We start from the raw sequence: 23,271 nt of genomic DNA on the forward strand, positions 1-23,271 counted from the left end.
CTGTGACATCAGAATCACCTGGGTACGAATCCTTGTCCCTCCTCTGCCATTAGCTAGCCGTGACATTATGGAAAAACCACTTAATCTGCCTGAGTCTGTGTGTTCACCTTTCCACATTCAACTGAAGTAGAACCTCCATGAAATACTCCTGATCTTAGTCTTTCTTCCCCTCCAGTAAAATAGGAATTTTCTCCTCTGCTCCCTGCCCCTACGGTTTAAGGTTTACACTATTATACTTAAAAGGTGGGGTTTCTTTAAACTTATTTTATTTACCTTCCCTTTTAGAGAGGGAGCAACTGGAGGGTTTATTGATGTCTTCCTCTCCACTGTCTCAAACAATGCCTGGCAAAAAAAGGATGGCTGTGTAAATGTTTGCTGAGTCAGTGACTAAAGTGCAGGCATTACACTTATCTCAGTGGCCTAAGGGAATTAAAGTAGACCACTGAGTTGAAAGGGCCAGCAAGTATATTCAGAGATAGAAGAAGCATCAAGGGAGTGACAGGGAATGATAAAATACTGCTGTTGTATAGCCAACCAATCATGAGATATCTTAAGGTACATAGTAAACATGCGCTCTGTTAACCAGAAAGTGCACAAACTGTGGTATTAACGGGCAAGATAAAGAGCCAAGCAATCCCAGGTTGGGTCCCAGTGTGCCAACGTAATAATCAAACCACTCACTGGGTAGGGAACATTCTCCGTAGCAGAACTGCAGCTAAATAAAAACTCAAGACTGGATTATGAAGCTAGGAGAACACTGCATTCTTTGGCTACAATGCAAATAACTATAGATTTAAAATATCCTCTAAAATAAAGAGTCAAGAAGACATACTAGATGTGAAAAAATAAAATTTAATCTGTCCTGCATGCAAAATGAGGATAGACGAGGTAAGGGATTGGGTGAAAGGCAAGGAACATTGAAGAAAATCCTATAGATCATGTAGATTTGGACATCGTTACGTAGGTATCAGAAGTTCAAGAAGCCCACTTAATGTAGTCCGCAGACAAGTTTTATTTGGATAGCCTGATTTGTGGGGCTTTTCTTTTTAAGTTTACTTTCAATGTCTTTAAGCAGGGCTAGACTCTGAAATTCATCTCAGGGTTCATGATTCCTACCGTCTCATATTTGCCTTCCACACACTGTAAATACATGAAAGATAAATGCAGTGGCAAGGAGAGCGGAAAAAAGTAACAAGTTTATGTATTGATCCGGCAGAGGATGGACTGAAAGGAGTCACAGTAGGCCAGGCATTTATGGATAACACATTTATGGAAGAATGTATTCATTCATTAGGGTATATATTCCACCATGTATAATGGCTTAAAGGCAATGTCTAAATAAGTGAAATTTACTTATCTTTCACATCACATTCAGCAGAGAAGAAGTCCTGGACTGTTTTGCTCTAAAAATTAAGCCTGCAAACCAGGTCCTTCTATTTTGCTGTTCTACTATCTTGAGACAGTTGTTCTTGTCTGCATGATACAAGACGAGTCACCAGGACATCCCACCCCACATTCACTTTCAAGGTACTGGAGGAAGAAGGAGGAGAAACATGCACGTGAGCCCTTTAAGGACATGGCCTGGACACAGCACACATTATTGTGTTTCATATCCTCTTGCCTATAACTTAGACACATAGCCAAACCTAGATACAAAGGGGACTGGCCAAATCGATGAAGATCAACTAGCACATTGGCGAGAAACAGTAAGAATCTGCAGAAGATACTTGAGACATTTTTTCAGGAAATTTCTTTCTAAGTAGTTTTACAAAGCAGGTGAAATAGGCCTATTTTACTGATGCCTTTCAAAGTCTAACTCAGCAGGTGATGGTGAATTAAGTGTTCAGGAGCTTAAACAAAACAAATATAGGCTGATTGCTCTCATATGTGCTTATGCTGCGGGCTGCCATAAAACAAAACCTTTCCTGACTGGAAAATTGAATTATCCAAGGATTAGCAAGCAGATGTAGCAGTTGCACACTGAGTTGGTGCCAAGAGTGAGTCCTGGTCCTATCATTTCTTAACTTCATAACTTGATGATCCAGTAACTTCTATAAATCGATTTTCATTAATCTGTAGCCTAGGGATATTAGGTACTGAGGAGGGCTAGAATGAACATTTGATAACTAATGCATATGAAAGCAACTGGTTATTAGGAGGTTTTCAATAAACATTAGCCAAATCAGAACTCCTGTTGCTATTAACTGGGACAGTATTCTTTTTTCCAACTTATGTGTTTATCAGCTTCTTATATGTTCACGGAACCAAAATCTTTGCAAAGTTACTCTATTGCCAAATAAGTGTAGAGAATCATTATTGAAGCTTATCACTTTCTCAGTTATTCGTCTTAACAGTTACTGAATGAAGTTATTCAATTTGACCTATAACAATAAATCTCTAGAATTAGATTGTGTAAAACTTAAAGCTTCAAGGAAGAAAACTATTAAGCCCCAGTTAGTTGTATATACCAGAATTGTTCTTTTTCTAAATAATAATGTTTAAAATGTGGATTCTTAGGATCCAACCCCAACCTGTACTATGGAAGCAAGATCCCAAGAATACCATCCTGTACCTTCTACCTTTAATAAGCTCTTCATGTAATTGTAAACACTTTAGAGTTTGACAACTATTGGCCTAGAGATACAAATATGACAAAGCTCACGAGAAAGGCACAATACCATACAGGTAATATGAACACACCTGAGGTAAAGGTCTGTTTTCCTTGCCCTGATAATTCGTTAATAAAATACTTATTTTCCTGGTTAGACACTTATGTCCAAATTGAGGCTTCCTTTAAGAACCCTCCCCCCTTCATGAGTCACTTCAATCTTTTGAACCAATTTTGTCCTTCTTCTGGAAGATTCCAAGGGACTAGATGAATATTTGGGAGATTCACATGTTATCAAACCTACCAGCAGATCTAGATATATAGCTACCATATAAAATTATCAACAACGTTCTAGATGACTTCCACATATTCTTTCTAATCCTTAAAATGTCTGCAACGGAATTGTTATGATCATCATATTATGATGAGAATACTGAGATTAATAGAGGTTAAGTAACTTGATCACTATCTTTGAGTTAGTAAAACATGAAGCAAATATAGTGTTATTACAAGAAAAAGCAAAGAGAAATGAGGGCCTAAGTAAAGAAAATTCTATCCCTAAGAACAACAACTTTTTAACTCACTCTGAAGCTGGATGTAAAGTGGAAACTTGGGATTGTTTGTTTAGGAGCGTCTTTCCAAAAGCAAAACTCTTGAACTGAGAAGTAATACAGCGTTGGAGGGATGTGGACAATTTTGCAGGTGTTTTCAGAATGTAAACTAATTGAAAATAGCTTCAGTAAAGAATAGCCTAGATTCCTTCCCCTGGTGCTCTGGGGGGAGCCTTTGTCTATTTATGTTGGAGGTTCTAGCTCAATATCTTCATTGCATTCATTAATCTTGTAGGCTTTTACTCTACCATAAAAACGTGAAAATTCACATTGGAACTCAAGGATGATTGAAGGTTTCTTCTCAGAATCTCACATTGAAAGTTGGCTTTTTTTTCCATTTCACGACATAGAAAGTTCAAATGTAATCTTCAACTGCAGGCATGGTATCTTCTCCCACAGAAATGTTGCTGATTCTTACCAACATAGAAGCAAGACTCCGTAAGCAGGAAGGACACTGAGGGAACGCTTTACAGACTCCCAAGGTGAATAACCCAAGTAAATCTGACTCACAGGGACAGAGTGGGTATCTCACTTGGAATTACTAGGAATAATTTGTTTGCAGATTTTCAGGGAGGATAGCTAGATCAACTAGTGGTATTGCTGAGTCCCTAGAACCTGTGTTCTGCTATTTATAAACTAATTCCCCTAAAGTGTACTGGAATTCTAAAGGTTTCAACCAGTATTTGCCCCAAACAAATGTCTTGTACACAAACAAAATATATTCGAGCCTAACTTTACATGATGTTGAATGGAGAGAATTTTTCACATAAACATTTTTTAACTACAAATCTTCATGGGTAGACATTCAACGAATAATGACTTATATTTTAATAGCTGTTACATTATGAGGTCTTTAATATAGCTTTTATTTATTGAAATCTACTGTGTACCAGGCAGAATTGTAGGTGGTTTCCATATATTACCTCTTATTTCAATGGAACCTCGCAACAACCTCATGGTACAAGTAACAGAAAAGGGAAATGAGATTCAAATTTTTTGAGTCATATACCAGTCAGCCATAAAGGAGGGGTTGGTACTATTTCCATTAAACTATGTTGTCGGCCATGACAGGATACAGAGGAAGCAAATACAGATTTTCACTTTATAGCAAAGGTGAATGGGAAAATTATAGCACATATTTTCCTATGTCAGTTTTTCTCTAACTTTCAATTTCTTTGAAACACCATCATCCACATAACCAGTCAATGACTTACAGAAATCTTTCTCTTTTCAAGAGTAGTGAAAATATAAAGGAAATTCCTTCACTTTGATTTCCTATCTGAGGAAAGGTGATTACGACTCTTTTCTAAATGACAGTTTAAAACTTGAGGGTCTTGCCCTCAGCCAAGATTAATTTTTTGTCCACTCACCTATAACAGATGCTAGAGGCAGCATGGTAGCAGAAAAAGTAGAGCATGGAGTCAAATCACTCTTGTGCCATTTCTTAGCTACATCATCTTGGACGAGGCTTTAATTTCTCTGAACTTCCCATTTCCTACATCTGTACTGTGAAGGTAAGATTGCCTACCTTCTGAGGCTGTTGTGTTGACTTATTGACTAACAGAAATAGTACACATACACATAGCAGGAAATTAATAACAACAAATTTGAATTCCCTATTGTGTCCCAGAGTCAGAAAATAATCATTGCAAAATAATAAAAAAAGAGTTATTATTGAATCTCAGATTTATATATCAGATTACAAACCTTCATAATTTTTATTTATACACACACACACAAAGACACACGCATTCCTCATCATGTCTTCCAAAGGCCAATATATTAAGAATCATTTCATCTTACCACAGTATGAAGCAAACTCAATGTGGATGCTCCAACTTCATTTGAGATACTTCACGCATAAGGGTTCTACACCTTGAAACCATCTCCAACAGATTCCCTAAACAAAATGAAAGAAGAACTTATGGGAAAGTGGAAAAAAAATGTAAATCCTTCCAACAGTGTTCATCTCAGATTCCTCATGTCATTTTCCATCTGGCTGCTTTTGCTCTCATTCTGAAAAAAACTTGCATATGTCTTTCCAGGCTGCAGATTCACAATCCCATCTGATGTACCCATCCCTGATGACACTATTGCTTGCATTTTCAGATAATGAATTTCATTATATTTATTTTTATAAGTCAATGGGTAATCTTACATAGATACTAGAAAATAATAGGGTATAAAATAACTTCCACATCATACTGAGTAATTTCAGTCAATCTATTTCAAATTAAATGATCTAAATATCACTAATAGCATATAAATGATGAGAGAAAGTATGAGAGCAATCAAGTAATAGCAAGTGTGTCAGAGAGAGAAAAATAATTTGAATGTTATAGCTTTTCCCTTTTGAAGATGTCTGTGGTTGTCCTTCAACAAGATGAATGCACAAAATAAAACCATCATATGATATTGAAACATATTTATTTATTGCCTTTAATCACTTTAATTATTATGAAAAACATATCTTTACATATATTTCTAGCCTTGACAACTTTGCTGAACTGAAACCTCATTCATCAATTTATCAGATATTATGCTCTGTTGCAAAAACTTAGAAATTTTAATGGTTGTTAGACACCTCTCTCTCTCTCACACACACACACACACACACACACCCCTTGCAAGTCAAATTTATTGCAAGAAATTACACTGCAATCACATAAAATACAATGAAATCACATTTATTCATCAGCCCAGGTCTACACTCTTTAATAGCTATGTTGGTTTCATTTCAATAGAATCTTCTACCAAAGAATTAAATAAAATCTTGGTTATGCAAATCACATTAATGAAAACACTGAAAACCTGATTGTGTGAAACATCTCAAGCTTAAGGAGGCATGTCCTAGTGATCAATTTTAAATTAGTCACTTTAGAACAATTCCATTAGTTCACTTTCCTGGTGGCTTCCTGGATTTCCAGTTTGCAAAAATAGCAATTACAATCGTACTGAATGGCACAAGTGAGTCTCTCCTCTCAAAACCTAGAAATGAAAATGAGTCCACCGGGTCAATCAAATAATATTGACATCTCAAGTCCTCTTGATAGCTCCACTTCAGGTACAGACTTTGAACAAAGAAGGCCACTCTAATTTCCCTCTCAACAGAGGCCAAGTAAGAATTTTGTCAGTATTGAAGCTATTGTTTCATAGCCCAAAACCCAGCTTCTATATTCTGCATTGAGATTGGGGGCTGGGTCACTGCACACATATTTCTTTTTTGTCAGCTGACTTTCTGTTAGGTTCTACAACAAGGGGCACTGGACAGAGGATGGGGGCTGCAGGCAGGCAGAAGAAGGGGAGCAAGGGGCTTATTGGTCCATCTTCATTTGCTGCCAGCATTGCTTTCACAATCGTCCTTTACCCTGTTAGCAGAAATCAGTCTGTCCACAGATTTTTCAAGCCCTTCAAGAACCAGCTTGTTCTACCCTCTCAGAGGTGCCAGCACTGGGCTCTGCATCCCCTCCTGGGAATTCTTGAGTTGAGCTCCCTACAGCCTCTCAACTGAGCTCCTTAGATACCAACACGGGCTGCACAGCACCACCTCGAAGAAGTATGGACCTCAGAACTACAGTGTTCTTCTTTCAAGCTCCTAGTAACCCCAATTCTTCTTTTTATTCCCCTAAGTCCTAAGGGTGGAGCTGTTTCCTGTGACCACCATCTCTGTACAACCTCGGGGGCCCCTTTTTCCTCTTCCAGTTCTCCAACAGCTGTTGAACCTATCCTTTATATTAAATCATCTTTGTTAAAACAACAGGTGTAGTTTCTGTTTTCCTGATGGGACTCTATTATAGAATGTATACTTTATTCCCAGGTTGGAGGTGGGAGGATGGAGAAAGGAGAGAAGAAGAAGAATGAATAATCTAACATTCTTTGAGATATTTTCCATTTATTTTATTATTTAGCCTCCAGAATGTCCTATGAAACAGGTATGGTTATCACAATTATTTACATTAATAAAAAGAGCAAAAACATGTATTGAGTTCCTACAATGTGTTATCTTTACATAATTTATTCCATTTACTATTCATAAACTTCCTGAAAAAGGAGTACATTAGAATCATTTTATGGATGGAGAATTGAAGTCAAGGCTAAATTATATATCACATTTTACACATCTAGTGAGCCCTAGAACAGTAATATGAACACAGTCTGTCTGAGTCCTAAGCCAATGGTGCAATTATGCACATCTTCAAATTATTGACAGATTTAAAATTATACAGTACCAAAAAATTACATTTGTTAATATCACCACCAATCTCATCAGAAAATTTTTAAGTTTTGGGAAGTTGTCAAGCTTGTGGTGACATACAAAAGATTTTCAAAATTTTAATTTTCACATGAAAGCACAAGTTTGACCATTGGCAACAAATAGAAATACAAAATGGTTGCCTTCTTTGAAGTGACAGAGTTGTTTTATTTATTTTTGAGAAATATATTCCAAATATCTAAATCACCTAACTCTAGTTTGTCAGTCAAATTTTCACATTAAAATGGCGTCAAATGAAAAAATGGTTAGTTCAGCTTGCAACTCAACCAATCCCACAATTCCTTTAGCTTGAGACAACATCATACTTCAGTTTTCAGCAAAGCGCTTTATGTATATTTCACATTTCATTGCACAGAATATTAAAAATTTTATTCAGAAGATGTTATAAAAATAATAATCTACTTCATCAAGGACACTGTTAGGTGAACTGGATTTTTTTTTTTTTACTTCAAATATGTGATGGTAAAAAATACAATGACTACTTGTAACAGTTTGTTTTTACCACCTTGAATTGTGTTAGGACTCCAACAGTTTTACCTACCATTGCCTTTGCAACATCAGTGCAATTGTCAATATAGTGAAAAAGCAAATAATGTCTTGGTCTTAATTCAAAAATAGCTTTCACCCAGAAGGCTTTCTAAAAATATCCTGGCAACTCCATGGTCCAAGGACCAAAATTTTAAGAACCATTCATCAAACAGTGAGGCAAAAACAAGACCTGAAGTGTTGGAGTACTTCTATGATTTGAATATAGAAGCCTTCTTTAGGCCCGGGGGGAGATGCCCCTCTCCTCCATCAGTGACATCGCTATGGCGAGTTCTATGGGTTTAATTTTTAAGATTAAAAATACTGTTAGCTGAGGGAACAGGCAAAATAGAGAGAGACAGAGAAAAAGAGAGACTGAAAGAGAGAGAGAAGGAGCAGACTGACAGAGAAGAAGAAACAGAAATAGGGAGATAGACTGATAAAGAAACATACTGAAGGAAGGAAGGAAATGTGGAGGGAGGGAGACAGAAAGATACAGAGTCAGAGAGGCAAAATTAAGGAGAGAGGGAGAGAAAGAGAGACAGAGAGGAAACAGAGAATGAGAGTCTGCTATTGCAATAGATTGCCAAAGAAGGAAAATAGAAAGATCTTTGTTTTGCCATAGTTTTCAAAGAGTCACATTTCCTAAGAATATTTTTTTTCTCTCATGAGAGGTTGGTTTAATGTGAATGTATGCGGTGTGTGCCTGTGCTTAGTCTAAAGGGTCTTACCCTTCCTTCTGCCACAACCTGGAAGCCACACTGGCTGTTGATAGAGGTGGTGAGGGATGCCTTGCACTGGAAGAAGACAGACTTTGGCATCTAGTGCTAGAGATGTATTGTCAATGCTTTTACTTTTACACTTACACACTCCAGTCAGCAATGCCTGGAGATACTCAGTTTATATAAACAGAAAGAGACGTCAATACATAATTTTCCCTCTAAGCTTAATAGTGTGCGACTTCTTGTGTTTGAGATGGAGAAAGCATTAATTCTTTCTAAGCTGAACTGCCACTGGTCCTTTCTACCACACATTATATATGTCCACATTCTTAAACACACAGCAAAGATCCACTTTGCATTTAAATACAAAATCAAAAACAATTAATTATGAAATCTTCAAATCATCATTGTGAAACATAAGAAAAGATGCAATGCTACATTCATTGTAAGTGAACAATTAAAGCAATAGGTTAACAGTGAAATGACTATGTCACTACCAGTGTGTCACTATTAGTTTTCACATTGAATGAGACGAGCATGTGGTGAATGGTGAATATGATTAGGTCTCAAACAAGTCAATGACAAGAAAATGTGAGTTCTGGGCTGCTATTTTCCTTTACGCAAACAAAAGGTGACTTGTCACCAGGTACCTCTGGGGACTACATAGGCTGTGTGAGGCTGTATGTAATATTGGGGAGAGGGGAGAAAATGCACTGGGAGCATGAAGGGCTACCAGTGCCAGCTGTTATGATGCCAAACAGAAAGATGAGCTGTCTATGTGCTCCTGCCAATTCTGGTGAATTTTTAATACTTTCAAACTGGACCCTGATTTTTATTAAAGTGACAGGCTTTTGTCTTAACTGTGGCACTGTTTCTTTATCTATAAAATAAAGTGGTGGAAGCACGATGGTATTTCCCAAACTATTCTGCACAATACTGGTGCACCAGAAGATGCTAAAGCAAGTTAGGTAGTGAAATTTGTAAAATACAACATACTGCATGCGTTTTGTGTTTTTGAGATTCACAATTCCCTCAACATAGTAAAGATTACAAGAGGATCCAACAACAAAAATCTTAAAAAAAAGTTTAACTGACTTGTTTGACCACAGAATCTCCTCCCTTTTTTATCACAATGTCATTTCTTGGGATGACAGCATTGCTTTGGAACACAGTTTGGGGAATCCTAAACTTGGTGATCTCTAAAATCCTTTATGACTCCAGTATTCTTTCATTCCAAGCAGAAGAACTCTTTAATATGGTAGGACAAAGTGGCAGCACAAGGAATTGCCCCCTAAAAGAGCTCTAGCTGCCTCTGCATCTCAGGTGTTTGGAGTAAGCATATTCATGAGCTCAGTGGTTGAGGGCCATGGAGAATGGCCGGCCTATTACTCAGATTCTGGATGCAGAAAGCATCACATTAAAATACTGTGTATGTGAAGCAGTCCCTGGGAGGTATTATTTACTTACCACCACTTCGTTTTTAGGTCAATGAGCACAAGGGGAAATTTTCTTTTGGAAAGATCGAGAAAGAAAAGGAAGATCACAGGAATTGACCTCCCCCCGAACCGCCCATGCAGTGCAATGCCAAATTGCAACATACAAACTCATGCAAGTGAAATTTGACAGAATTAGGGAGCTTTACCTTGGAGGAGAACCAGAACCAAAATGCCATGCCTGAAACAAACATTAATGTTTATTTTATGGCTATGTCCTCCTTTTAGCGCAGCATTCCCTAGGTTCTCCTAAACTTCACGATTCTTGAGTATCGTCTGCCTTTTACAGGTAAGGCCACACAATTCCAGGTGGCAGTAATAAAGTCCATACTTAGAGATCTCCCAATAGCCCTAATCTGCAGCATATAAACTCCAAATTTATACAAGTACAGTGGCTTCCATTTTCAGAATGTCAAACATTTCTTCATGCTTTTCTTGTTTTGATTGATTATATCACTTTATGTGAAAAAACCCAGAATCACCATAAAAGAGGTGGATCTGGGAAAATAAAGTTCAGATTTTAACATTTAGTTATAGCTAAATTTAGTGAAAAATGCATTCATAGATCACTTGGCCTTAGAATTTCCATTTACCACTACAAACCAAATTTCAACAATTTGCAAAGAAATAAGGATGCTAATGATCATTTATTAAGCACTTTTTATGTTCTAAGCAATGCACTAAGTTCTTTACTTATAACACCTTAATGCCCATAGTAAGCCTATGAAATTGGTGCTGCTATCATATCCATTTTACTAATGGAAAAACTCAAACTCAGAGTACTCAGAGTAGTACAAAAACTTTCTCAAAGTCACGCTACTTTTAAGTGGTGGATCTTGTCATCAAATCTAGGTTCGTCTGATTCCAAAGTCTAAATTCTTAATGATGCTGCTCCACTGCTAATTATTTTTGATACAACAAAATCAAAGTAGCAAAAAAAATGACCAAATATTAAGGCCCATGTCATGGAATCCATCTGAATTCTTCACATCTAACTTGGGTTGGATTCTAGAGCTACCATTGTGTCTAAACATTGTGGTGGGATTGACCTCAGTGGGGAGAATGAAGAGTTGAGGAAAATCTAATGTTTAATAGTGACCCTACAATAAAGAACCAAACGGTAATGATGAAAAAGCATCTATCCAAAAGATACAGGCAAGAAGACAACAAAGGAGTTCAGACAATGGAAGCAAAGGAGATATAATGATACCAAGTAGGTTTGACACAGCAGAAGGGGAGCCAAGAAAGATCTCCTGAGGTCCTGGAGAGAGAGTTGTAGGCACTTTTTACAGAACACTAACAGCCTCTCCTGTGTGAGGAGAACGTTTTTAAAAACAGTAGGTTGGATCTGAGAGGATATACAGCCCTCCAGGAATTGGCATCTCCCTTACCACAGTATAATGAGGCCCACTCATTATTCCACCTAATCCTTTAATTCTCAGGGAGGCTGAACTGCTGTGAGATGTGCTGCAGAAGGTGAGAGAGGAGACAGGAGATGAGAGGGGAGGGATGGGAGAGGAAGGGACAGGAAAGAGAGTGGGAGACAACAGTTGGCCAGGGAAACTGTTTCCAAGTGAAGGAAAACTCAACCAAAGAGGATGTCAAGACCTCAGAGGCTCAGCTCACAATAACCAAGAATGAGAGGATGAGATGAGAAGTGGCAACAAGCAAAGGGAAAGAACAGGGACAGTACATGGGACAAAGTTCAACACAATCATTTGGAGAATTTGGAGAATTCTGCTTTTGTAGCTGCCCATTACCCTGCTTATCACACTCATGTTCATCAGCCCCTGGTGGAGTTTCATCAAGTCATCAAGGTTTGCTGAGTTGGTTTGTTGCATAGGTTTGGAAATCAGTGGACTGGAAATGAGAAACAAACCCATGAGACTGGCGGGGGGGGCGGGGGGGGGGATGGTACTGAGAAAGAAAAACAGAGAAACAGTCCCAACATTAGAAGATAGGAAGAAGAAAATAAAAGCTCCCTCTGGCAAACTATCATATTTTATTGTCACTTGAGTCCAACAAGGTGATGAAAGAAAGAATTGGGCTGAAGTGAAAAAGATCCAGATGAGAGGTGAGGTCTAGATATCATTGGAATATTTCAAACACTTTGGATAGATGGAACTAGAAGGATAGGAGTAAATTAAAGGAAAGAAGATGTGGACAAAACACAGCAGTCCCCCCTTATCCATGGTTTCACTTTCCATGGTTTCAGTTACCTGCTGTCAACCCCAGTCTGAAAATATTAAATGGAAAATTCCAGAAATAAACAATTCACAAGTTTTAAATTGCACGCTGTTCTGAGAAGCATGATGAAATCTCACCCCTTCCCACTCCGTCTGTCCTGCCCAGGACGAGAATCATCCCTTTGTCCTGGGGATCCACGCTGAATACACCACCTGCCCGTTAGTCACCTGGCTGCCTCTGTCATCAGATCAACTGTCACCAGTATCACAGTGTTTGTATTCAAGTAACTTATTTTACTTAATAATGGCCCCAAAGCGCAAGAGTAATGATGCTGGAAATTCAGATATGCCAAAGAGAAGCTGTAAAGGGCTTCCTTTAAGGGAAAAAGTGAAAGTCCTCAACTTAATAAGGAAAGAAAAAAAATCGTATGCTGGCGTTGCTAAGATCTACGGTAAGTTTTATTACAGTATATTGTTATAACTGTTCTATTTTATTATATTATTGTTGTTAACCTCTTACTGTGTCTAATTCATAAATTAAACTTTATCATAGGCATGTACGTATAGGAAAAAACATAGTATATATGGGGTTTGGTACTATCTGCCATTTCAGGCATCCACTGGGGGTCTTGGAATGAATCCCCTGAGGGTAAGAGGGTGAGACTGTGAAAGGGAAGAAGAGATATCCGGGTAGGGGAACCAAGGGGGCAAAAATGCCTCAAGAGACAAGGAATTAAATGCCCTCATCATTATATTGACATTCTCTCCCTTCTCTCTCCTTCCCTCCTTTCTTATCTGTCACACACACACACACATTGAACAATGAATCCCAAGATTCAGCCTCTTATACTTAGCTTGCCATTTTCTATGAATATATCACGGAACTCTGTTGCTATTCAAAATTTGACAAAAGTGGACTAGTAGACTAATAGTTCACACATACATATTTCCGTCAAATTTTGAACAGCAATAGAGTTCTGTAACTATTTATTACGAAGGGCTACTGTTTCACGGTGCTTTTCAAAGCCTGGAAGAGAGTTTAAATATCATCTAGACACAGTGACACATGAAAGACATTTTGGATGTTAGGGCTCAGCCTTTAATATATGCCAAACTCTAAAACCCGCAGTTATGTGATGGCACTAACCATGAGGGTGAATACGGTGTACATCTCAAAGATAATAAAAGAAATGTTCCTTCTAGGATGCTGTTAGTGCTAAATTTTGTGTTTGCAACAATTGAATTTTAAATCTTTAATGCTAGTATTAAGATATTCAGCATAAGTGAATGAGATTTTTCAAAATACTCAGAGTCAAAAGTAACAGAAATAGTCTTTTAAGAGCAAAAATGTACATAGAAATTCTACTTTAGTGAATCTATTCCTGATATTCAGAAATTTGACTAAAATCATGTTCACTTTTCATTAAAAAAGATATAAAAAAATTAGAGACAACCTAAATATTTTTCAACAGAGGTCTTGTTAAAATGAATCATGGTACATTTATCACTCAGAAAACTGTATTATTTAAAATGTGTGTGTGTGTGTGTGTGTGTGTGTGTGTAAAAGTAAAGAAAAAAGTATAGAAGTATCTCAAGTGCTAACTTATAGGCATTTGTGGGTGTAGGAAAAATGTGTAATTGTCATTTAAAACATTTTGATATCATCTAAATTTTTTTTTTTGCTGTGGGCATATATCACATTTATAATTGAGCAAAATGTTATTTCCAAAAATATATAGGCAAATCTAACTTATAAATAGGTTACAAAAAAACAACTTCCAAGTTCAGCATTCCAAAAACATTTTTATGTAAACTAATGGTGGCTGAATTATCAGAACAGCTCACATTTCTAGAATACATTGATATAATAATTGAAATAGATTTATTAATCCCCTCATTCATTCATTTATTCATTCAAACAACACACCTTTATGTAATACAGTCATACATCACTGAATGACAAGGATACATTCTGAGAAATGCATCACCAGAGGGTTTCATCGCTGTGTGAACACCACAGAGAGTACTTACACAAACCTAGATGGTATAGCCTGCTACACACCCAGGCTCTATGGTGCTAATCTTATGGGACCACCATCATACACATGGTCCATCATCGACTGAAACGTCACATGACTGTATTCACAACATGTCAATCACTAATCTCGAGGTGTACAAAAATGGAGGAAACAGTATATCTGTCTTTAAGGAAAGCCGAGAAATCAGAAAATGATGGAGAAAGATTATGCTCATTTAGATCTGCTGGCTAGGAAGTGTTTTCATACTGCTAACGGTACAAACCCAACTATACAACTATACACTGTCAGGCTAGGTATAATTGGGGTAGGTATAATTCTCTGGATGGCAGTGCAATCTAACCTCCAGACTGTCCCCAGCAGGAGTCCAGTCTGTGGTAAGAATGGAACTGGGCTGAATTTACCTACCATGCATGTAGGACTGTCTTCTCTGTCCCCATTTTCTCATCCTGGCAGACAGCCCTGCCTCCCAGCAGCCAAATAAGGACTCTGAGGCAAACCTCTGCCTCTGGCACAGCCTGGCAATTTCTGCATTTGGGATATATCTGGTTCAGGATTTCATAGCTAGGGAATACCTATAAAGTAATCCATAAAAGATAGCCCATGATTGTATTTTGCACGCTTATTAAAAAGGAGTAAAGGAATCAAAGGAATCATCCATATCTTTTCCTTTGAGCTCAGGAAAAGATAGGATCTGTACTTAAGCCACAATTTATAATCTTAGAACCTCCTCCAACCCCAGTGGAGCTGTTTATCATCTCACTGTAAATGTAGCCCAGAAAGAGAAAATGAGCCTTCTGTAATGAAAAGACTGAAAGTTGGAACTATAAACCATGGCATGACGAGCTCTGGACCGCAATTTACAGACTCTAACCATCGTACATGGTGAAGAAATCAATGAGAGCACAAAATTCAGCCACTGAACCTCCAGAGATGTGTCGGTCTCTGTTCTTTGCTTTTCCATAGAGCATCTCATTCCTGATCAAGTTCTCTCCCCAGGGAGCGCTAATAGGCTAACAGTTACAGAAGTCGGCTTTGTTCTCTGAACCAGCTGGATCAAAGGGTGCTCTGTGGAAACTTAATCTACTTCTGACTTTCCGAGGGCTGCTACCCCTCTACTGTAATTTTTGATGCCACTTCTGACTCTCTTTTCCAAGCTCTTCAAAATATTTAACAGGCTTTAAGTAAAAAATACAGTTCATTAAAAAAAAAGTTCATCTGGTTCCTGGGATTAAAGAAGGCACAACCTACGAAACACATACAATACTGGAGGAGGGCGGAGGAGCTATTTAGATAAGAATTTTTTTCTAAAATGTCAGTTTCTTAAAAATATTAGCCAGTATTTCCCAGGTACTAATCCCTAGCTTATGCACTTTACCTGTATGAACACATTCAATCCTCAGGACAAGTTGGCAGTATTGTTAGCTACAGTTCACTAAAATGGAAACTGAGGTTTAGAGAATTTAAGACTAAATAATTTATCCAAAGTCATGAAGATAGTAAACGTCTAAGTCTTTACTCTCTTACATTCCGATCAAGCATTTCTTATTTCCAAATCAAACTTGGTTTAAAGCTTTTTGCCTTTCCCTTCTAAATGTTCTTAAATTATAAAAGCCAAGGCATTAAATATGCCTAACATTTTTTCTTAGCACACATACCCACTCAGGATATTTTCTTCCAGTTTTTCTTTCATATGTACTTAGGATATAACTAAAATTATCCTGCACACGCAAATTTTCAAATATTTTACTACAAAAAGTTTCAAATACAGAGGAAAGTTACAAGAATTTTTATGGTAAGCATCCATACACCAATAACTGGATTTTACCATTAATGTTTAACTATATTTTGTTTATCATACATCTATCAATTACATACAATTTTGTATCGTTCTCCAAATTTTTTCTTTTAGTATTTCATTATAAGAATTTTTGTGGTTGTGTCCAGCATTTTAAATGTCTGCCAGGCCTTCTAAACATTCCTTAAAGTGTCCCTTTCTCATCTTACTTTATATCTTGTCTTACTTTAATCCTAAATACACTGTATGTACTTCTCTTAAAGAGATTTACCCACACACTCATCAGGCCATGCTCAGGTCTATTCCTGAAATTTTACTCACTTGAACTCCTGGCACTGTTGTAGAAACATAAGAGCGACTCGCAAGTGCCTATAGATTGGCAATGACATTGACCTGGATGACAGGAATTGAGTGAGATTATGATGGATTACTATTGTCATTATGTTATTATAATCTTTTCAATAGTGAGTCAGGATTATACTAAATACTATCTAAGTATCAGCGAATCCTAATGATCCCATTTGCTATAAATGTAAAAGGTTTACATTTCTTATAAAATCCCTAAGTAATGTTTCAGATCATGAAATCTCCTAAGCCTGTTAGGGCAAAGGCCAGTGTTCTCACCCCTGGCCTGCTTCTAAACCTCCACCATGGGGAAGATCAGGGAATCCGAAATTGGAACAGAAAGTGGGTGCTACTCATCCATTGTCCTAATCCCCAGAAATCTTTTCTACAGCATAGATAACTGATGATTAAATGTGATCCAAAACTTATTCGAAGCTTTCCTAGGAACATTCACATTCTTATCTTCATTCAGTCAACAAATTTATCCACCATTTACTCTCTGCACATACTCTTCCAGGTTCTAGAGATGCAAAGATACATAAATTCATACAAGGAGCTTTCACAGTGAGGGAAAATTAGTGACATATAAAACCCAGTTCAGAAACTATATGCAAGTCCGCTATGTCAGTATTGGAGAACAGAAAGGGGCGTCTAACCCAGCCTCCAGCATCCATGAATGGCAGAGGAAATATGCCATGGAAAGCTTCCTGCAGTGGTGTGTAAACCCAGTCTTAAAGTCCAGGTAGGAGCTGACCGAGGAAAAAGGTATATGGAGACTTTCCCAGAGGGGGAGTTTTAGCAAAAATATGGAGGCAAGGAGCATCACGATGTACAAGGAAAACTCTAAGCAGGTCCGTTTTTCTCATCTAGTTTGAGATAAGAAAGATGTGAGAGATAAATAGGCAAGGCAAGATCATTTGGAACCTGGTATGCTCTATTAAGAAGCTTGGACTTTATTCTCTAGGAACGAGAAACCACTGCAGAGTTTTAAGCAAGGAGTGACATGGTTAGATTCTCTCTGTTTTATCTTTTCTCCCCAAAGCCCCAGTATATAGTTGTACATCCTAGTTGTAAGTCATTCCGGTTCTTCTATGTGGGATGCTGTCACAGCATGACTTGATGAGTAGTGTGTAGGTCTGCACCCAAGATCCAAACCAGTGAACCCTGGGCCACGGAAGCAGCGTGCACAAATTTAACTACTCAGCCATGGGGCTGGCCCCAGATTCTCATTTCAAATAGAACATTGTAGAGACAGGAAAACTAGTTAGAATAATTTTGCAACAGGCCATGAGAGAGATATTGGGGGCCTGACCCAAGGAAGTATCAATCAGGAGGGATATGTGGAAGTAGAGAAACAGGAGAGATTCCGTTTTGGTGTAATCCTCACGTTTAATAGTTTAAAGAAAAAGTTAAGTCTAGCTTGAGGTAAATTGAGTAGAGATGCTATTAACTATGCACATGGAGTAGTCTGGGACAGGGGCAGGAAGCAACTGCAAAGAAGAAAATATTTCCAGCGCAGCGTGGGGACTTTTATTTCTCACCAACACTGGTGTCTCCATTGACCTTCCCACTTATGCTCAATGCTCTGGTCTGAACATTTGTGTCCCTGCTAAATTCATATGTTGAAATCCTAACCCCAAAAGTGATAGTATTAGGGGGTGGGGCCTTTAGGTGATGATTAGCTTATGAGAGCGAAGCCCTCATGAATGAGATTAGTGCCCTTTAAAAAAGACCCCCAGAACTCCCCAGCTCCTTCCACCAGATGTGGTTACACTGAGAAGATGGTCATCAATGAGGAAGTGGGCTCTCACCAGACACCGAATCTGCCTGCGTCATGATCTCAAACATCCCAGTCTCCAGGACTGTGCGAAATAAATTTCTGTTGTTTATAAGCCACCCAGTTTACGGCATTTTGTTATAGCAGCCTCTAACATCAAGACTTTATTTCAAGAAAATATCAAAAGAAAAGCAAATTCCAAAGTATACGTAGGCATAAGGAAACATTCATTCCAATCTCCTGCATATTTAAATGCTTAGACAATGAGGACTAATGTCTAGAATCATGATTCTGTGTCATTGCAAGTTTTGCAATGAGATGATTTAATTCTTACTACATTATCCTTCCTTAGGAAAGAAAATTTATAAATGCACATTGACAATAGGTTTTCCTGCTTAACCTAAAGTTAATTGAATTAATTAATGAGAACAACCCACCTATTTTTTTTTTCTTATCACTTGGGCTCCCTTGTTACAAAAGGTTTCATTTGTAAAACCTTAAAATACCTTTAATCTTTATGAAAATCCATACCAACTGAAAATAATGATCGCTCTTCCCTGATCAAATAAGAAGTAACTACATAAAAGAAAAAAACTGTAAACAAACATAAAAATAAATAAATATGTCCATTTGGCAGAGTAATTCCCAGGCCTAAATTTGTCTTTATATAAGAGCTACATGGGAGAAATTTAAGTATGAATTTCTTTCGAAAGGACGTTCATGAGAAGTAAAACTTGAAAGCTCCCAAAGCCAATTTGAATGACTCTAGCTTTATCCCACTTGTGTGTCTATAGGAGCTCAAATCCACAGACCTATTGATTTAGGTAATCTCTGGATAGATGGAAACGCCCATTCAGCATCTTCTCCAAAGTCTGGCCAGTGGAAGATGATTGGTAAAGCCCTATAGGGTTCTTGACATAAAAATTGAGATTGAAAGGTTATTTTCTCTCAAGTTTCTGCTGAATTACTTATCCTGTGAAATCAAGAGGTCAAATAAAATGACTAGAGTGTGGAAAGCAAGGTTTAGGAAAAAAGGTGTGAGGGAGGTTGAGAAGCAGTGTAAGAACCAAGGCTCCTTTGCCTTTGAAAGACTATGGACAAGTGGTTAGAGGATCACATGATGACAAGCAGTATTTAGCAGTGCTGTTCTTATTCCTTAGATGCACTCTCTTCCAAATGCTTTGTACATTTATCTAATATGATCTGCACATCAATCTTGTCAGGTAGGCAGAGGAGATGTGTTGGGTTTTTTGTTTGTTTGTTTGTTTCCAGACAAAGCAATGCTGGGAGACAAAACTAGCATTTAAGTATTTAAACATTTAACATAGAGTAGCCACCACGTGTTGATCATGTATCAATCCTCACCATCACTATATGAAGTACACAGTATCATTCCTATTTTATAAATGAACTGATGCATGGGTAACTTAAATTGCTTACTACGTAATGAAGTTGGAGTTAAATAAATGTAAATATCTTGACTTGCAGCATCCAGTGTGTGTGTGTGTTGTCCAGTATACCACAGTGCTTCTTATGAGACAGTCTATGCATTCTATAAAGGTAATGAGGAATCCTTAGGATGAACTGTTTTCAATGTGAAGAAGAATTCTTAAAATAAGAGTCAAAAATAGAATCATAGGGAAAGAAAAAAAAATAGAGCATATTGTTTTTACCTTTATCTACAGGTGGGCACAATTTTCACCACACCTTTTTATTCATTCATTACACTGAGTCTTCCCTTGACCCTAAGGATTACAGGAACCAACACACAATGAGAGCTGAGTATGTGCCAAATGCTTATTATCAGCAATATTCTTCAAGATTTTACCCATTTTACAAAGAGAAAAATGAGGCTCAGAGACTACTTTACCCATGGCTATACAGCCTGTATGTTATGGGAGTGGATCTTATCTCTGATGCCAACCACCTTACAATGAAAATCTTCTATTTCATGACACCCCCCAGCCCCCAGAGCCTGGTCCTTTTCCCTCTTGCCTCATGCAAATCTGCTTTGAGGATTCAGTGCCCTAATTTCACACTTCAAGTTGAGAGGGCTTAGCCTAGTTCTGATAGTTAACACAGTTTCCAAATAATTATTTTTTGACTGACTTAGGAAAATGGCATGAATCAGAGCCTAAAGAAATTAACTGAAGGAATATTGGAAGGAAAATCAGTGTTGGAGAATAGAAACTATTTCACCACTAGGTCAAGAAACAGTTCCCAGGGGACTGAAGAAAATGAGAAAACTGAAGCAGAAGGAAAGAATTCTTGTTTCATTTCTGGAAGTAAATGCGAGAACAATAAAACCAAATATGCCCTGGGGCCTTCCTCTACGTTGTACTCACCTTCCTTTCCGAGAGAGCAGCCAGTTGCATGGGCCCATCATGTTATTACTATTTAATTCCTGTCTTCTTGCCACCTACATCATTCAGTTATGCTTTATCACCTTCTATTGCCCTTGGCAACAAGATCAACTATTAGTCTGAGTTGATTGTGGAGACCTAAGAGAAAAAGCTTATAACCCATGAACACAGCCCTGTCGGACAGGGTGAGGATTTATTTCTGACAGACATGAAGGGAAGAGGTGTTTTCATATCACTCAAAATGTAAGATGTGTGGCACACAATCTGTTTCTTCTTTTTTACCTCTATAACTAAAAGAGAGAGAGAGAGCAAGAGAGAGATCAGAGAAGACTTACACAACCTCTCGATCATTTCCCAATAAGTTTTAGTAAGAAGCTTTATCAAAACCCTACAATTATTTTAAATATACACTGCTTTGCTTTATGTAACTAATACGCATGTATTAATGAAATCACATCTCACATCCACCAAACTAACATTGGATTAAACTCTCATTTGTACTACTTTGACAACCCAAAATAGTGTTTTCAGCCATACTTTTACCTAAACATCACAATGGACTAATAAAATCAGTAAGAACATTGTAAAATTAGAAACGAATGTGCAACATTTAACAGATATACCACCTATTGCAGAACCACTGTCAATATGCAACGGATGATTGGTTAACTGAAGGAAAAATGCTTTCAGACTCACGGAAGACAGACATGCGGAGCTTTGCTCGACAAGTTCCCTGTGAAGATACTCCCTTTCAAATACTTGAGTGCGCGGGCTGCCTCTCCTTTTCTTTTGTTTCAAAGGCTGGATCCCCTCTAATCAGTTAAGATCAACTAGGAGGTGAAGAAGCATGATTGGTCCAAAGTGACTTTCCCAGAGCTAAATCTCAAGCAGGGCTTCTTCACGTGTTTCTTATTAAAGTGGAACTCTCACTGCAACGAAATTAATGTTTACTTATCTGTTTTACCTACAAAACTAGAAGTTTCCTGAAGGTACAAATAATATCACACTCACTTTTGTACTTCGAAAGCCACAGCAGGTCTTAGCATATAATAGGCAGGTAATATATGTCTTTTGGATAAATCCAAATCTTTCTATTCAAAAGATCTATTTCAGAAGTTTCTATTCAAGTGTAAATTAAGGGAATGGATTAGACCTCAGAAATCATTTTTAGGTATTAAACTTCATATCCTTACGATTCTATAACTAGTTTCATTTTCAAAATATATATATATATATATATATATATATTATCCTTATGTTTTTTGGTACTTGTATTAATTTTGAATTATACAGCATCATTTTAGTAAAGCTGATGATACCCTGAAAAAATTAAAACTGGACATGGCAATCATCTCTTTATTATTATCAAAGCAGAACACAGTGAGATTAAGCTGTATGGCTGTGGATAACAACATTTTCCCATAGACATGGCCTCCCAAGAGAACACAAGTGACTCTTGTCAGAAGTTTGAAATGGAAGAGAATGTGGCAGCACAAGCGTATAACATATGCATTCTTTCCTTCAGTCAAAACTTACATACAGATTTTATTCATCCATGGAGAAAGACAAAAATACCTGCCCTTGTGGAGATCACATTTTAGTGGGGGATATAAATAAATAATAATAAACACAACATGGTGGAAAATTATTTGCACATTAAAAGAAGACCAACACCATGGCAAAAATAATAGAGCATACTGAGGCATATTCAAAGTCCTATGAGAAGAGTCATAGTTTTACAGAGTGGTCAGTGTCTGCCTCTTTGAAGTTCACATTTACGCCAAGTCTTCAAAGGAAAGAGAGATACCTTAGGAAAACATCCCAACCAAAAATAACAAGAAATGTAAAGACTTGAGGCAGGCAGCATCACCGGTGCAGGCAATTGGGGCTGAAGTAGACTTAGCAAGAGGAATAAAAGTAGAAGATAAAGTCTAAAACATAATAGAATATCATAGGTCTTGGCTTTTGACCTGAGAGAAATGAAAGCCATTAGATGATTTTGAGCTGGTTTGAGATTTAACAAGATTACCCTGGCTCCTATTTTGAGAAAAGACTAGAAAGAGGCAAAGGTGGGAGCCAGGAGGCCAGTCAAGAGGCTGCTGTGATAACCCAGGTGAGGACCAGGGTGGTAGCCCTGGGAACAGTGAGAAATGGTTAGCTTTTGGAAATGTTTTCCAAGAACCAGAAAGATTTGCTAATGAATTGTTGCGAGTATGAAGGAAAAAGAAGATTCAAGAATGAGTCTGAGGATTTTGATGTGGAGCAACCAAGAGTGGAGAAGTCATTAAATGAGATAAAGTAGTATATAAAGCAGGATTGTTTTTTCTTTTTCATTTCTTTTCTTTCTTTAGAAACTTAGAAGTTCATGCTTGTATGCAATGAGCTGGCATTTAAACAGGCAGCCGAATTTAGAAATCTGGAGTTCAAGGGACACTTTAAGCTAGAGATGTATATTTATGAGTCATCAGCATATACTTGAGATTTCTTACAATGAGATGTGATGTGCTCACTGAGGAAATCAGTGTAGGTGAGAA

General features: G+C 37.6%; 1 protein-coding gene across 4 annotated transcripts in view; it reads right to left on the reverse strand.

Moving 5' to 3' along the window:
• LINGO2 (leucine rich repeat and Ig domain containing 2) overlaps positions 1-23,271 on the reverse strand; it is a 1,114,992-nt gene that overhangs the window by 882,985 nt on the left and 208,736 nt on the right. For 3 of the 4 annotated variants that reach the window (XM_044756857.2, XM_044756855.2, XM_044756858.2), the window contains exon 2: positions 5,023-5,119. The exons of the other annotated variant lie outside the window; for it this stretch is intronic. The gene's annotated coding sequence lies outside the window, so the exon portion shown is untranslated. The remainder of the gene's footprint in view (positions 1-5,022; positions 5,120-23,271) is intronic. 4 annotated transcript variants of the gene reach the window in all.

The sequence above is a fragment of the Equus asinus genome, chromosome 23 (genome assembly GCF_041296235.1).
Source record: "Equus asinus isolate D_3611 breed Donkey chromosome 23, EquAss-T2T_v2, whole genome shotgun sequence".
NCBI lineage: Eukaryota > Metazoa > Chordata > Mammalia > Perissodactyla > Equidae > Equus > Equus asinus.